The sequence below is a fragment of the Brachycentrus maculatus genome, unplaced genomic scaffold, assembly GCF_059751285.1.
Source record: "Brachycentrus maculatus isolate JH-2025_06_01 unplaced genomic scaffold, ASM5975128v1 h1tg000119l, whole genome shotgun sequence".
NCBI classification, from domain to species: domain Eukaryota; kingdom Metazoa; phylum Arthropoda; class Insecta; order Trichoptera; family Brachycentridae; genus Brachycentrus; species Brachycentrus maculatus.
Genome location: NW_028280872.1, coordinates 1,873,651 through 1,889,274, shown reverse-complemented (window position 1 = coordinate 1,889,274; position 15,624 = coordinate 1,873,651). Strand labels below are relative to the sequence as shown.

At 34.7% G+C, this 15,624-nt stretch overlaps 1 protein-coding gene across 10 annotated transcripts in view; it reads right to left on the bottom strand.

The window, feature by feature from the left end:
- The window catches only part of LOC148309635 (cytospin-A-like), a 148,102-nt gene that overhangs the window by 52,197 nt on the left and 80,281 nt on the right, over positions 1-15,624 (bottom strand). The window lies entirely within an intron of this gene.

Below are 15,624 nucleotides of genomic sequence, written 5' to 3'. Positions count from 1 at the left end.
TTTGCATTTTTGGGCTAGGTACAATCAACTTAGTCCAAAAATGCAAAAAAAAGTACTACAAAAAAATGTCCTTTACTGTGTTTTGAGTTTGGACAGCCGTAATGGGTAGGGCACTCGGGGTCTCATAATCGTACTGTACTGGCTTGTGTCATTTATACACAGCTCGTGTGTACGAATTCCTTGAACTCAATCTGAATCTCTTAGGTCGAAAATAGTTAAGTACATGTTTTGACGCATTTCACATCCGAGTTGACGCAAACGGAAGCTTCGTGTACAACATTTTCATATAATTTAGCGTAAACATTGCAATAAATGAAGCAGAAAATCGGGAAAACATTTCTGATATTTTTTTTTTTACTAAAGTGATAATTTTCGAAATAAACATCTCTATTCGAGATATCAATTTTTTTGCAAATCTTGTTTTCAATCACTCCTGAAATGTGTCGCCTACTTTCAAAATCCGCCAGATCCATGAAAGTCGATTTTCCAAAAAAAAAACAAAATACAACGGGTAACGTTTACGTTTAAAAGATTTGTCTATCTTTAGATAAAATATTATGAAATAGAGAAATTTCCCATTTTTTTCAGTATTTAAAAAAAAAGCACGAAACACAAACCGATAATAACGTCATCTTAATTTTTGACCTTTCACCGCTCTCTGATTGGCCGATATGGGACAGAAGGCAAGTTTCATGAATATAGGGGAATTTAAAAACACAACACTGTTTTTAAGTATTTTTAGCAGGGTTTTCAAATATATAAATGTTTTAAACAATAAAACTCACAATTGGCATTCCGATGTTTTTATTTTGAAATCTTATAAAATTGAATCTGGCGGATTTTGAAAGTAGGCGACACAAATTAACACCATATTTCTTCATCTTTCCGCCCAGTTTATTTTCTGCTCAGCAGATCGTTTTCACCACTGTCCACCTATTTCGCTGTTTGATCCTTTCGCTATCGGCTGACATCTTCAAATAGAGACACGAAAAAAAGCATCACCCGTTTCATAATTTTGCGAAATGTTTAAATTTATAATGCGAATATCTAAAAAACCACATTTTTACCACCGAGTACCGTATATTTAAATATATCATATGAAAAGATTGAAATTAAATTAAAATAAGATCGTCGGCCCCGTAAATGCCCAGACCATATTCTTCTTCATCTTTGATGAGATGTCAAAAAATAATATGAAAATAACTCCTGTAATTGGAGATAATCCAGATTTTGTGAATAAGTATTCAAGTGAAGTTCTAGTGATTCAAGAATGTTTCAAAATTGGTTCATATATAAAGAACTTCCAATAATTTGAGTAGTGTGTTTGTCAATAATGGGTAGAAAGTGATTAAACTGTGACTTAAACCAGCCTATGATGGTCGTCAGCCTCGTAAATGCCCAGACTTCCATATTCTTCTTCATCTTTGATGAGATGTCAAAAAATAATATAAAATAAGAATAACATGATTTAAATATTTAAAAAAACCACTTAAATAAGACAACTTTTGAGTTAATTTATGTAAACACTACTAGTTCCAGAACTACACATGTTCTCATCAACAGGTGAGCTTATAGTGGGGACTGACCGAAGCCATTTCGTCGTAACGTAACACGTTACGATGCGAGCATTCGTTTTTTTAAAGGAATAACCCGCAAAGCCTCTATTAGAGGCTCGTCTGCAGGTAGGATAGTGTAGGTAAATGTGAAAAATACATCACAAACACCCAGACCAAATGAAAATATCATAACATCATGGGAATGATCTTTTGATTCATAGCGATAAGCCCACAGTGTAAACAAAAATAAAAATATCAATGCAAGTGGGCTTTGAAACGATTTCTCGATGTAACTATCACCTAATATTCGATTCAGCATTTCATCACGCTAATTCGAACGATTCATCATGCCACGGGAAGCCAGCGTCTGTCGGCCACTGAATCACAAGCCTACGAGTCCAATTTCAATATTTAATTCGGCTACCACGCGCATTTTGCGTGATACTACTTTCGAAGCAACGTCGCCGCATCTCGAGTGCTCGGATCGGCTTATTTATGGGACAATGACAACTTTACAATTCGCGGCCTATTGATGGGAGTAGACTTCCACTTCTAGAATCGCAGACAGTTCGAGCAAGGGTCACCCATTCGCGCTGGGACGCGTTGGAACAGAACTGGTACCGACTGATTCAATAAACCGCATAACGTCACCTCTATCAATTAAGTCCTGATCGAAGATACCATCAACGGGCGTAAACAATTTCATAATTTAAGACTATGTCAAGTGAAAAAATCAAATCGTCCTGTTAATATTATACATGCTTCAATTCAAACGTCGCCGCATATGAACAGTTTTTAACGGACATGATAATCATGCCATTAGTCTAGCACTAGAATTTAAGACATAATGGCGTCCTGTGCGTAGACTGCACCTAGCCGGAGTAACAAATAACAGTAGGTACTGCCTAAAATGAAGTTATCAGTGGTAAGATCACATCTCGACGATCTAATAACATTTATTGACTGTTCGTCAGATAACGAAGTTCAACTGTACTGCACGCATTTTCGTAATTTTAAAGTTGATTATAAAAAAACAGCGAACATCAAAAACTTGATTAAAATATGATTGTGTTTTGTATGGTCTATTTATATCTAAGATGTTATATCTATATTCACATAAAAATGGTTTATTTCAAACCTTTTTTTATATAACGGACTTCTGCCTTTAACAGACACCCCCTCCCCAAATTAGTCTGTTATATCGAGGTTTTACTGTATATATCTTTTTATAACTTAATCATAACCTCGACCGGTTTCAAAGCATGTTTGCTGTTGCTAAAGAAAGATTTAAATTGGAAAAAGAATGTGCAAAAGAAAGGATTCAGTTGACAAAATTTTATGAGGCAATAGGACATAAAGATCAATCGGATTTAGTGGTCATATTTAGAAATAGACAAATAAATGAGCTGTGACAAATCTTGATTGATATAAGATATTGAATCTAGTGTGTATTGTATTGTTGTTCTTTTGAATTATTTTTAGGGATCAACCTTATTTATTTATTATGCACATCCACTACCATTTTTAAGACATACAAACTAAATATGCTATAAATCCTTGTACATAATAGACAATTTTCAATTAAGATAATTTTAATATAGAGAATTTTCTAAGGCAACTAATAAATATTTTTTAAAAAGCAAACAGCTACTTCCTTCAAACTATAGGTCCCCAAAGTTGACTGGGCCGACCCATCTAACAAAAAATTCCAATCTTGTAAGTCTATTTTAATTTTTAGGAATGATAAACAGCTGAATAAAATATCAAATTTATCATTCGCTATTTTTTTCCATTCATGTATACAGTGGCGAGGGCCCACTGGTGGGTCGAGACCCATAGTTTGGGAAACCATGGTCTATCGGAATAGCCAATGTATGGAATGCCAGTTTAGCATGGTATATTGACCACGTGTACGGTAATCATTATTCACGGTGAAATATTTGTATCGGTTTCCGGCAAATTGTAAACTGCCATTCATGACGCGTAGTGCACATCTGCGATCTGCATGCAGTGGCGAATCATTCATATGCCCAAAAATGAATGCAGATATGTGTCGCCTACTTTAAAAATCCGCCAAATCCATGTAAGTTGATTTTACAAAAAATGCAAAATTCTCCGGGTATCATTAATGTATAAAAGATTTGTCTATCTTTAGAAATAGAGAATTTTCCCATATTTTTAGTAAATTTTTCAGTATTTAAAAAAAAAACACGAGACACAAACCAATAATGACAACATCTTAATTTTTGACATATCTCCGCTCTCTGATAAGAGTCTGAAGGCAAGTTCCATGAATATAGCAGAATTTTAAATACAACGCTGTTTTTAAGTATTTTTATGCAGGGTTTTTAAGTATATAAATATTTTAAACAATAAAACCCGCAATTGGCATCCGATAGAGTAATTATTTTAAAATCTTATAAAATTGGATCAGGCGGATTTTGAAAGTATGTATTCATTATTAATTATGTATTTTCATTGCATCCAAGACAGAGATTGTGGTCTGGCGATCAAATCAGTTAATTGATGCCAATGTATGCATTGCAATGCAAACAACGTTTATACATAAGTATATGAAATCATTACAAAATGGGTAGTTAAACAATTTGCCGAATAAAAATCACATTTGTTATAGTTAATATTTTGGATATTTAGAGAATTGACTTTTTTAGTGAACTGGCAAATTGGCAAAGGATGAAAGCAGACTGAGTGCAGTCGAAATGCGATCCCTCAGACGAATGTGCGGCAGAACGATGTTTGATAGATGTTCGAATGATGACATAAGGAAAGAATTCAAGGTTGAGATAAGCGTTATCAATAAAATTAAGAAAGGTGTGTTGAGATGGTTTGGCCATGTGGAACGTATGAGTGAGGAAAGAACGGTTAAACAAATTTATGAGGAAAAAGAAGCAGAGGACGACCGAGGAAAACTTGGCACAATCAGGCATGTCAAATACTTGAAAGCGGCAGGGTCAGGAGTCGTAATAATCGTCGGGTATATATGAGGAGATGCATGAATGTGGAAGAGGCGAAGAATGTTTGTAAAGACAGAGTGATATGGAGTTCGATTCTCTCTGCCTACCCCTGCGTGAAGCGGCATGATGGTTTGTTAATTAGTTTAAAAAACAGATCAAAGAGAGGGAAAAATGATTCCGAAATCTACGTACATTGAACCTTCATATTTATTAACTCTTACCACTCTGTAGGCCAGACATTCTGGCCCGTATGATTCTAGTATAATATATAGTATAACTTCAATCACTGATTTCTCTATCACCCAAGTATATTCTACCAAAAAATATTTCGGATAAATACAGTTAATCTTAATTGACATGGTCATACGAATTGCCAGACAGAGTGTCTTAAAATTAGGGAACCAAAATATTTATTTTAATTGTAGAAAAACGTCGCATTTTTTTGATCTGAGTAGCTGATCAATTTTGTGAAAAAAATGGTCATAGTGGGAAGGGTTAAAAAATAAGTCTTTACGATAATTGATTTTGGGGCATTATAGAACGCATATGGGTTGTGTGCGATAGACAGGTGTTACTGACGCGGCCAACGCGTAACTCTTACTTTTAATGCTTTAAAAATACCCAATACCACTTGACCGGTCCGCCATTACGCCTACAAGGCACAAGGTCTTCAAAAACCAGATTTTTGTCATTTAAAAAATACATGGGAGCCGCTCGACGTTGCTGAATTTAATTTTTTTTTCATTCGCACGGAGAGATTGTGGTTTCGCACAGAGTGCACAAAAATAACAAGAGTTCAAACAATATATAACCTTGGTGTGTCAGGATTTTGTCTGCCTCCGTGGTGTAATGGTCATTGACAACCACACTACTTAAATTCTTGGAATTTCTATAAATACGAACCAATTTTGAGACACCGTTCTTGAATCACTAGAACTTCACTAGAGACATCTATTGGTGAGATGAAAAGAAGCTTTTTATTGAGCAGAAACTCTTTTTATTAGTATGTGAGGTCCGAATCCTGGATTATAATCACATACATGAGAGAATCCAGATTTGTGAACAAGTATTTGGACACACTCAAAATGTTGTAAAGAAAGAGATAGAGCAAAATATGTGATTGTATATAATAGAGGCCAGTTATAAGAATGCTTTGAGCCGTGTTAAGCCAAACAGCCGCAACTTGAGTTACGGCTAATAATTGCCTTTACACATTAGTTCAGCTCAATAGGTAAATGCTATAAGGTTAATTTTTAGTGAGATGCCTTTTATCTTATTTTTTGACATCTTATCAAAGATGAAGAAGGATATGGAAGTCTCGGCATTTACGGGGCTGACGACCGTCATAGGCTGATTTAAGTGATCACTTTACACACGTGTAACATTCACCAATTCTACCCATTATTGACAACCACACTACTCAAATTCTTGGAAGCTCTATGTATATAAACCAATTTTGAAAAATTGTTCTTGAATCACTCGAACTTCACTAGAGACATCTCGGCTGTCCAAATTTAAAACAAGTAAGGGACATTTTTTTGTTGTAGTTTTTTTTTGCATTTTTGGACTAAACAGAGTCTACTTAGACCACAAATGCAAAAAAACCTACTACAAAAAATGTCCCTTACTGTGTTTTAAATTTGGACAACCGATCTATTGGTGAGATGAAAAGAAGCTTTTTATTGAAAAAAAAATCAATAAAAAGTTTCTTTTCATCTCAACAATAGATCGGCTGTCCAAATTTAAAACACAGTAAGGAACATTTTTTATAGTAGGTTTTTTTTGCATTTATGGACTAAGTAGACTCTGATGTCTCTGGTGAAGTTCGAGTGATTCAAGAACAATGTTTCAAAATTGGTTCATATAGCTTAAAGCTTTTATAGCATAAAGCTTCCAAGAATTTGAGTAGTGTGGTTGTCAATAATGGGTAGAATTGGTGAATGTTACACGTGTGTAAAGTGATCACTTAAACCAGCCTATGACGGTCGTCAGCCCCGTAAATACCCAGACTTCCGTATTCTTCTTCGTCTTTGATGAGATGTAAAAAAATAATACGAAAATAACCCCTGTAATTGGAGATAATCCAGATTTTGTGAACAAGTATTTGGACACAATCAAAATGTTGAGCCTTTTATATTATCGAACGTTATCCGGAAAATTGATAGGTGTATCAACAACAAAAAATAGATTAAGGCAAATATAGGCACTGCCAGTCAGCTGTTCGGTGGATTTAACATCTGGGCAAATAGGAGGTGTGAGAACACAATACAAACAAACACAACCCAATGTGTTCGGTTCGTGTTTGCACGAGGCTTATTTGTCGCGATGGTGAAACGGAAAGAAAGATTTGACGCCCAAATCAATCATCCAGCCGTACAAAAGGAAAACAACACCTGTAATGTTATTTTTAGGCCGGAATAATTAGCGCACGCAACACGGAGACAGCGTTAATTAAACCAAGTATCGACAAACGGAGAGCGAGGGTATTGCATAATCAACCTCGCCTCTTTTACAAGGCAGAGGGTTCACGCGACCCAGAGTCAATTCACGTTAAATTTTTTTTAATAAGTGAACTTATATCGTAGTCACACAGCAGAAAGTGACCTAGTGCATTTTTTACAAAAACGTAATCATTGCCTCTTTGATATCTTACTAGCTTAATATTGTAATTTATATTTGAAGCACTAACATTGTGATTTTCCATTTTATAATTAAAATGTAACTTTGTTTTTAAATCACTGTGAATGTTTTATTATAACTTAATTATAATGTCTACCGGTTTCAAAGCTAACCGCGTCTTTATCAAGACTGATTAATACTATTATAAGTACTATTATAATACTATTATTAGTACTATTATAGTATTGATCAGTCTTGATAAAGAAGCGGTTAGCTTCGAAACCGGTAGACATTATAATTAAGTTATAATTGGAAGTATAATATATTGACTTGTTAAAAATGAGTGACTGCATTGATGTTTATTTTGTTGCCAAGCAAAAGTGACTTAAATGAATATCCCTCCTGAAAATTTGACTATTTGTTAGTTGGTTACTTTCTCCTGTACGACTACGATATATTCCTTTTTTACGTGTTTTTTTTATATCTTAAAAATATGTTTTCTAGCGATGGGAAGATTGTTAATAATGTAGGAGAGTAAATGCTGGTAACAGAGTAAATGGTTATACTGACCCATTTATTGTTGTCCTCAAAACGGGACATGTACCAATTTTTACGCATGTATACGTTACGTTTTTACTTTTTTGTATGTATATTCAAGAAAACACGTAATTTTTCATCGTTTTTATGTATCAATAAAAAGAAAAAGAATGTTGATAAAGAAAATAAGAGGAATAAATTATATAAATATGAAAAAAATATGTTCTTTTATACGAAACGGAAGGTCTGTTGACGACAGACAATAGTCCGGCTTCTCTTGAGAAGTTTTACGTGGTTTTCTCAATGCTGAGAGGTTCCTGACTGGCCCACACAAGATTATCCCTCCTGTTCCCGACATGGATTAAATAAAAACAATTCTTTTAGTTACAAGAAACGAAAATCCACTTTATGATCTATAAAACTTGTATATAATAAGAGCCTACGAGAATAAGGAACACCAGGATAAGAGAAATATGCAAGATCTGTGACATTGTTAGATGGGGAAGTCAACGTAGAACACAATGGTATGTGCATGGGAGGAGAATGGAACCATCCAGACTCCCCCACATTGCAGTGTATGGCCAACCCCAAGATGGATTGACAGCTGGGAATCAACATCGCAGGAGGCTAATCCCTCTTAAAAACAGGCCACAAGGCCTACACCAAGCAGGAGAAGAAGAAGACATAATAAGCAAGGTAAATAATAAATGCAATACCCATCTATAAAAAAAAGTGGCGCTTATATGGACTCGTCTCAATTTTATTTAGATAAGTGCAACTTGTGGTTCGTGTCTAAGCAGACTTTAGAACTAATATTTATACTAGTAGTGTGCAGAATGAATGGTCACGTAGACATTTCAGTAAGCAGATACCGCGATTGCAAATCAATTCTCAGCGTAATATTATATTCGCCGGAGAATCAACGGCCGGCGCCAGCGACAAGGCTGGAAATAAAACCATCATCAATAACACATGTTGTAATTACTTGCATATGCCGGCATTAGTATTTATTTGCCTTTTCAGCGTTTATTCATTGCTGCGATTCATTTCAGTACGCCCACGCCTTCCGATCACCGATCAGGCGCCGCGCCATACAGGGAAAACAAAGGAAGTCTTCATTCCGAGAATCTTCTCAGGAAAACGGAAAAATCTCCTGGATCGACGAAGTATATGAAAATCAATTGCAATCGAAAACATGGTGGACTAAAGCCAAAAGATGAAAACCCTTAACCCATTGCAGGTAAGACTACGCTACCATTTGTGTTTTACAGATATGAGGGGAGGGGGAGTGGGAGGGTGGACCTTAGACATCAACGAATAGAGTCGCCAATAATTTAGCAATGATACCAACATTAAAATAACTCCATAGTTTCTGTGACGTCATTCATTGCCAACTTACGAAAATTGCGTTTTTTCGAAGGCGAAATTTCCAAAAGAAAATTATGTATGAAAATATGAATTATATCGGCTGTTATAAACACTGCACGAGTCTAATACAATCTTTCATAGGTTGAGTATGTTAAATTAGATATTCCTCCGTCTGACAAAGATACATTACTTCATCAAATATTGCCTGGGTTATGGGTTCAACAAAACTTTATAAGGAAAGTGTAATCCGAAATAAAAGGTCATCTGATATGAAAAATTACAATATTAAACAATAACCTATTGTATTTTACACCGAATGTAAAATATTTTATTATTTTTTCTCATAGCTGTGGTTTGGTCTAAAAGAAACCGCAAAATGAAGATTAGCAAATATAAAATGATATTTTAATTTATGACATTCCGAAATATAATAATGTGAAAGTCGTCTGCAAAATACAACGGCCTCACGGTCAGACAACAATGATATTAATTAATATTAGTCGAAATGCGATCTCTCAGACGAATGTACGCAGTGATGGGATTCAAAAAATTTAAGAACCGGTTCGCCTTTTAGGTACTATCCCTACCCCCTCCCTATAAAAACAGTTTTTACATTTACTCATTTATTTGTTTTTTTTTATTCTGCACATAAACAGAACATTCGCATAACAACTGAGAATCCTCCAATTGCTGAAGCGTATTAATACGATATTATTTTTTCTAAGTGCAATAACTTAACTGAATTTTTCCACTATTTTTTTTTCATCTTTCCAATATTTTTTTCTCTTCGTGAGGTCCAAATATTTTTACAAGGTGGCGGACCAAGTAAACCGAGCGTGCTCCGATACATGATCTCAATCGGAATATTGTGTGACAACAAAGGGTTAAGAACCGGTTCGACGAACTCTAAAAATTTTAGGCACCGGTTCTAGCGAACCGGTGCGAACCGGCTGAATCCCACCACTGAATGTACGGCAAAACGATGTGATAGATATTCAAATATTGATAATAGCAAAGAATATGCATGGCCGAGATAAACTTTATTGTGAAAATCAAGAAAGGTGTGTTGAGATGGTTTGGGCATGTGGAACGAATGAGTGAGGAAGAAACGGTAAAAACAATTTAAGGGGCGAACGTGGTTGGAACTAGGGCAGAGGAAGACCCAAGAAAACTTGGCACGATCGAGTATTTCAAATACTTGAAAGTGGTCAGGTCGGGAGTCGTAATGAAGCTATGAGAATAGTACTTAAGAAAAATAGATATAAGAATGTAGAAAAAATGAGAGAAGAACACAACTGGTTAACTATAAAAAAGAGTCTAATATACTTATAATATTTTTATCATTACATATTTTAACGATAAATTACCTTAAGGATAAATTATTTTAAGGATAAAGCAGTTGAAAATAAATTTCATAAACATAGAACTAGAAATAAGGATAAAATAAAACTGCGGAGTCCCAAAATTGTATAATGAGTAAGGGTTTGAAAATGTATGATGAGTTTTGTACTGACATGGAACTGCATTTTATATAATAAAATAACAGCTTTGTAATTTTTTTCACATGAATTTTATTTCACCAGCAACCGGGTTTCGTCGTAATCGACATCATCAGACCAGTCTGATGACCGATGGACCGATCAAGATACGAAATAAAATTCATGTGGTAAAAATTACATAGTTGTTATTTTATTGTATGATGAGATGCCTGAATGTATGAAAAATGAAAATAGTCATGGTCGGTGTGATGGTCAGTTAAATTTTTTAAAGTTATTATTAATTGATTATAATATTATCATAAATTGAAGCGATTTAGGAATTCCAGTGAAATATAAAATTGTTAACAAGGCAACCTCGTTGATCATTCAGCCTTCGCTCAGTGACGCTATGTAGAGAAATCACAATTCCAAGTAAATCTCGCGTTCTGTATGAAGATTGCCACTCAACCGTTGCCAAAATTACGAGCGGAAATATTACAATTTTAAAGATTGCCTTTTTAAATATAATACATATGCTTGGATGGCTCGACTCTGGCCAATGTCTGTACACGACGGATTCTTCAGTTCTTTGGACACGTTGCGCGAGGCAATGGGGATAGCCTGGAACGACTGGTTGTGATCGGTAGCCTGGAGGGGAAGAGAGGGAGAGGAAGATCCCCACACGATGGACCGATCAAGTTAAGGCAGCAGCAGGCACCTCGGTGGTTGGAGCGCCACGTGGAGCGCAGTCAAGGGATAACTGGAGAAGAGTCATTGCTTCCACAAGGGTCACAACCCTCAGTAATGTGGAATTAGACAGAGAAGAGAGAAGAGATTTTTTTATAAAATACGTATTTAAATATGCAAAATAGTTGGTAAATATACAAAAAATTTAAATAAAAGATTTTAGAGATAATTAAACATTGGTAGAGGGACACAAGTTTCGGGTTGTGGTCCCGTGGTTAGTGTCGCGGACTCTTATGTCAGAGTTTCTCGGTTCGAACCCACTTTACCACAATTTGATACCTATTTCTAATAATGAGCCGCTTAGGCTCACTGACATAGTATGAAATTGAAATATTTGTGTAGATAATAAAAACACAAATATTTTTCTTTAAAAAAAAAAGTATTGATATGCGACCATAGATTAATGATACAGAATTTGGTGTAAACAAAAACGCGAGCGGTGCTGCTCCAACGCATGACGTTCGTATCGCAAACGAGGCCTTAGTCCATAAGCAAAAACACTGGTGTGTAACTCGAACGAATGGTCTTACTCAGGAATGCAATTCATCCAAAAAGTAAGACGGGCAATGAAAAAAAGAGAAACGGGCACATCATGCACCGAATTGTTGTCTGCGTATGCCGGACGCTCGATTACCGATCGGATAAATTTATACCGCGGATGAGCTCTCCATTTTTTCCTCTCTCTTATATCCTTCGCTATTCCTTCACTCGTTTGCGAGTGAGAGCCAACCAACGTCACTCGTAAACGAGTGAAGGCGTAAAAAAAGAAATCTGAATACAATTTGATGTGCATAATAAATGTCAGTGCTAGGTAGCACTGGATTTTTACCATGCTGTTTTTTGGTATTTAAGAAAATATATATATTCTAGGTGGAATTGAATTTTTTAAACATGTCAAAAAAACAGCATGGTAAAAACCCGCATTCATCGAAAAAATCACCCTCGAGCAACTCATGCATTTAGCATTACATAACTAACGCGAGCTAGTGGAAGTACGAGTATGGAACCCCGAGCGCCCTAATCATCGCTGCTATTTTCCTCTCCTACCTACGAAAACTACTTAAATCGAAATATTTGCGTATAAAAGAGTTTTTCATAGCCGGATATTGGAGTTGGGTAGGTTTGAAATAGATCGTGTTAATCAGCCATGTGTCCATGATTGCATGATAGATAAATAACTAATAAAATGATTTATTTAAAAAAAAATTGTAAAGTACTTGAATATTTTATAGGAATTGGGTAATCTGAAATAGATCGCATCATTCGGCCATGCCGTAACTTATCGCATACATAAACAATCTTCTTTCGTATAATTTTATAAATTAGTATGGTAAAAAGTGCCCTCGGCACAGGAAATCTCAGTGAGGGCACATTATTGTAATTTTTAAATATGTGTATGATGAAAAAAATATATAAATATAACGTGCCTTAGGCACGGGAAAACACAGTGAGGACACATGTTTGTAAATATGTGTCACATGTTTGTAAATACATGTGTCATATGTTTGAAAATTAGATATTGGAAATATGCGTATGGTGAAAAATAAATAATAATAATAATTTCAGATAATTTATGAAGCGCCATTTTCGTAAAATACTACCTCAAGGGCGCTTATACAGATAAAGATTATGATCTCATCAAAGATGAAGAAGAATATGGAAGTCTGGGCATTTACGGGGCTGACGACCGTCATAGTCTGGTTTAATGAGATGTCAAAAAATAATATGAAAAATAACTCCTGTAGTTGGAGATAATCCAGATTTGTGATCAAGTATTTGGACACACTCAAAATGTTGTACATAGATTATGATATGAAAATAAAATATGAAAATATAATAAGGACACAAATATTTATCTATATCGTGACACTTCGCAGTACGGAGCGCGTTCGTCCATTCCGATAGCCGACATAAGGTTCTCTGGATCGATAACAGTGAGATTATTGGGTATAAATTACGCCGATTAGTGACGCACAGGCGTCACGCATTCCGAGACAGATTGCAAGACATACCTTCACGGTAGGTAGGTAGGTATTACAAAGGCAATACGAATAAGGTGGGCTGTAGACACTGTGTATAACAATACTCATGCAATGTCGCGCACTCCTTTCAAGAACGTCATACATCAAAAATCGTCAATTTTCAGTTGAGCATGTTTTCGGAATGGCCAGAAAATGTACTATATCCCAGCAAAAGCGGCATATTTTTAACTTTATATATACTCGCTACAGGGCAGAAAGTGTTGCTTTTGCATTTTGAAAAAATGGTATTGTTTGATTATTATTTTAAATATACTAAATATTTTTCAAATGGAGAAAAAACCTTCAGGTTTTACCTAAAAAGATGTGTTGCACAGTAAAAAGTTCAAAAAGTGGCTTGATATTCTTAAACTTTAAAAACGATCTCCTGAAAAATCAAGTTTTTTTTATATATGACGTTGTTGAAAGGAGTGAGCGATGTATGCTGTCGGTATCTACGTATTGCAAATTGCACTGAATCATTATTTCTTTGCATTCCAAGGGCATTCCAATTATTGCATAATTTCAATAATATTCGGGATATTTTAGGTACTTGCGTTGGTAAAACAAGGGTATTGTCGACTCCTCCTAGTTATTGACACTACTATTTTATATGTGAATTGTATGACACCATGAATATATGGCCTATTTTATGACATTGATAATCTATAAGCAATGAAAAATTTGTTAAACGTTATAAAAACTGATTTTATAATTTTCATCTGCAAACTACGTATATTGTTTATCAATTTATTGTATTACAATTGTAATCTTTATACTAAGAAAGATTTATTTTAAATTAGTCTGGGTGTTTGTGATGTGTTTTTCACATTTACCTTCCCCATCCTTACTATCCTACCTGCAGACAAGCATCTTAAGCAAACGTTTTGCGGGTTATTCCTTTAAAATTAAATAAAAATTAAATAAAAACTTTTAACAATATTTTCTAGGCTAGACGTGGATTGCCTTGTTTTTAAGGCAATCCATGTCTAGCCTAGAAAAGTTAGCTTAGTTTTCAATTTTAATCTACTACTACTTCTACCATCACGTCGCTTCCTGCAGAGGTAGGCAAAGAGTATGGAACGCCACACTCGTCTATCCTAGCTTCCTTCGCATTCATACATCTAGTCATTTACTCGTATACCCTCCAGTTACGTAGACTTTTGGCACCACCAGATTAAAAGTTTTGATTATTTTGTTCTCTCGTTCACACTTGCCAAATATATTGCACTTTCCATACCATTTTAAAGTTCAGTCTTACATTCCTTTCTAATATCTTTATTTTTAATTCTGTCATACATATTTTTTTCCACACATTCGTCTGAGGAAACGCATTTCAACGGCGTTCGCTATGCTTTCATCCTTTTGCCAATTCCATGTTTCGTATAATAATATATTTTTTTAAATATTTGAATATCGTTCCAAATCTAAAAATCGTTCGTTCTTCATACGACAATATCGTTCCAAATTTTAAAAATTTGGTTCATTTTCGAAAGTCCAAATTTTACTTTTAAAATTAATGGCCAGTTAAAAAAAACTTTTTTCTCCTTAAAAGTGGGAAAGATTGAAAGTTCTCAAAATTTCAATCGGGTTTTTTGACAGACGCCTCAAAAGTTTCTTAAGTAACTTTAGTTTTTAAAAAAATATATATTATTCTAATACAAAAAAAATATTAGTGCCAATAATGGTAGGGGGATGGGGGTTTTAACAAAATTCGTAATTACCCTGTCGCGAAGAAAAATAAATGAATTGCATGTTCGATTTACGATAGGAAGGATTTACGGTAAGTGCTGAAATATTTTTTCAAAATAAATTTATATTTCTTTTCGACCTCCCTAGGAACCGAACTTAGGATCTCATGCATGGTAGTAGCTTAACATCTGCATTTAAACGCCATAAAAACGTTCTAGGAGACAGGTATCCCCGAAACAAAAATTAAATTAAAATTACGAAATGTTTCAATTACCTTTCTCAATCCACTATAAATATATTTTTTTTAAATCTATGGATAAAAAGATGGAAAGAAGTTTTTTTCAAATCTAGATACGATAAATTATTATTTCATACATGTTGAGGACTTAAATTCAATTAACAAACGTATAAAGGTAATTCATTAATTAACTAACTAATTGAGGAAGGTGTGACCGAAAAATTACCAAAATACCCCGCCAACGAAACAAGGCAAATAAAAGTTTTACGCGTGTTGTCAATCGGTCGTGTTTTACAACAACAACAAAATGTTATCATCACACGAAATCAATAAAAAAATATAAAAAGTATAGCAGACATAAATAAAAATATTATGTCTGTATTTGATTTCACCAAA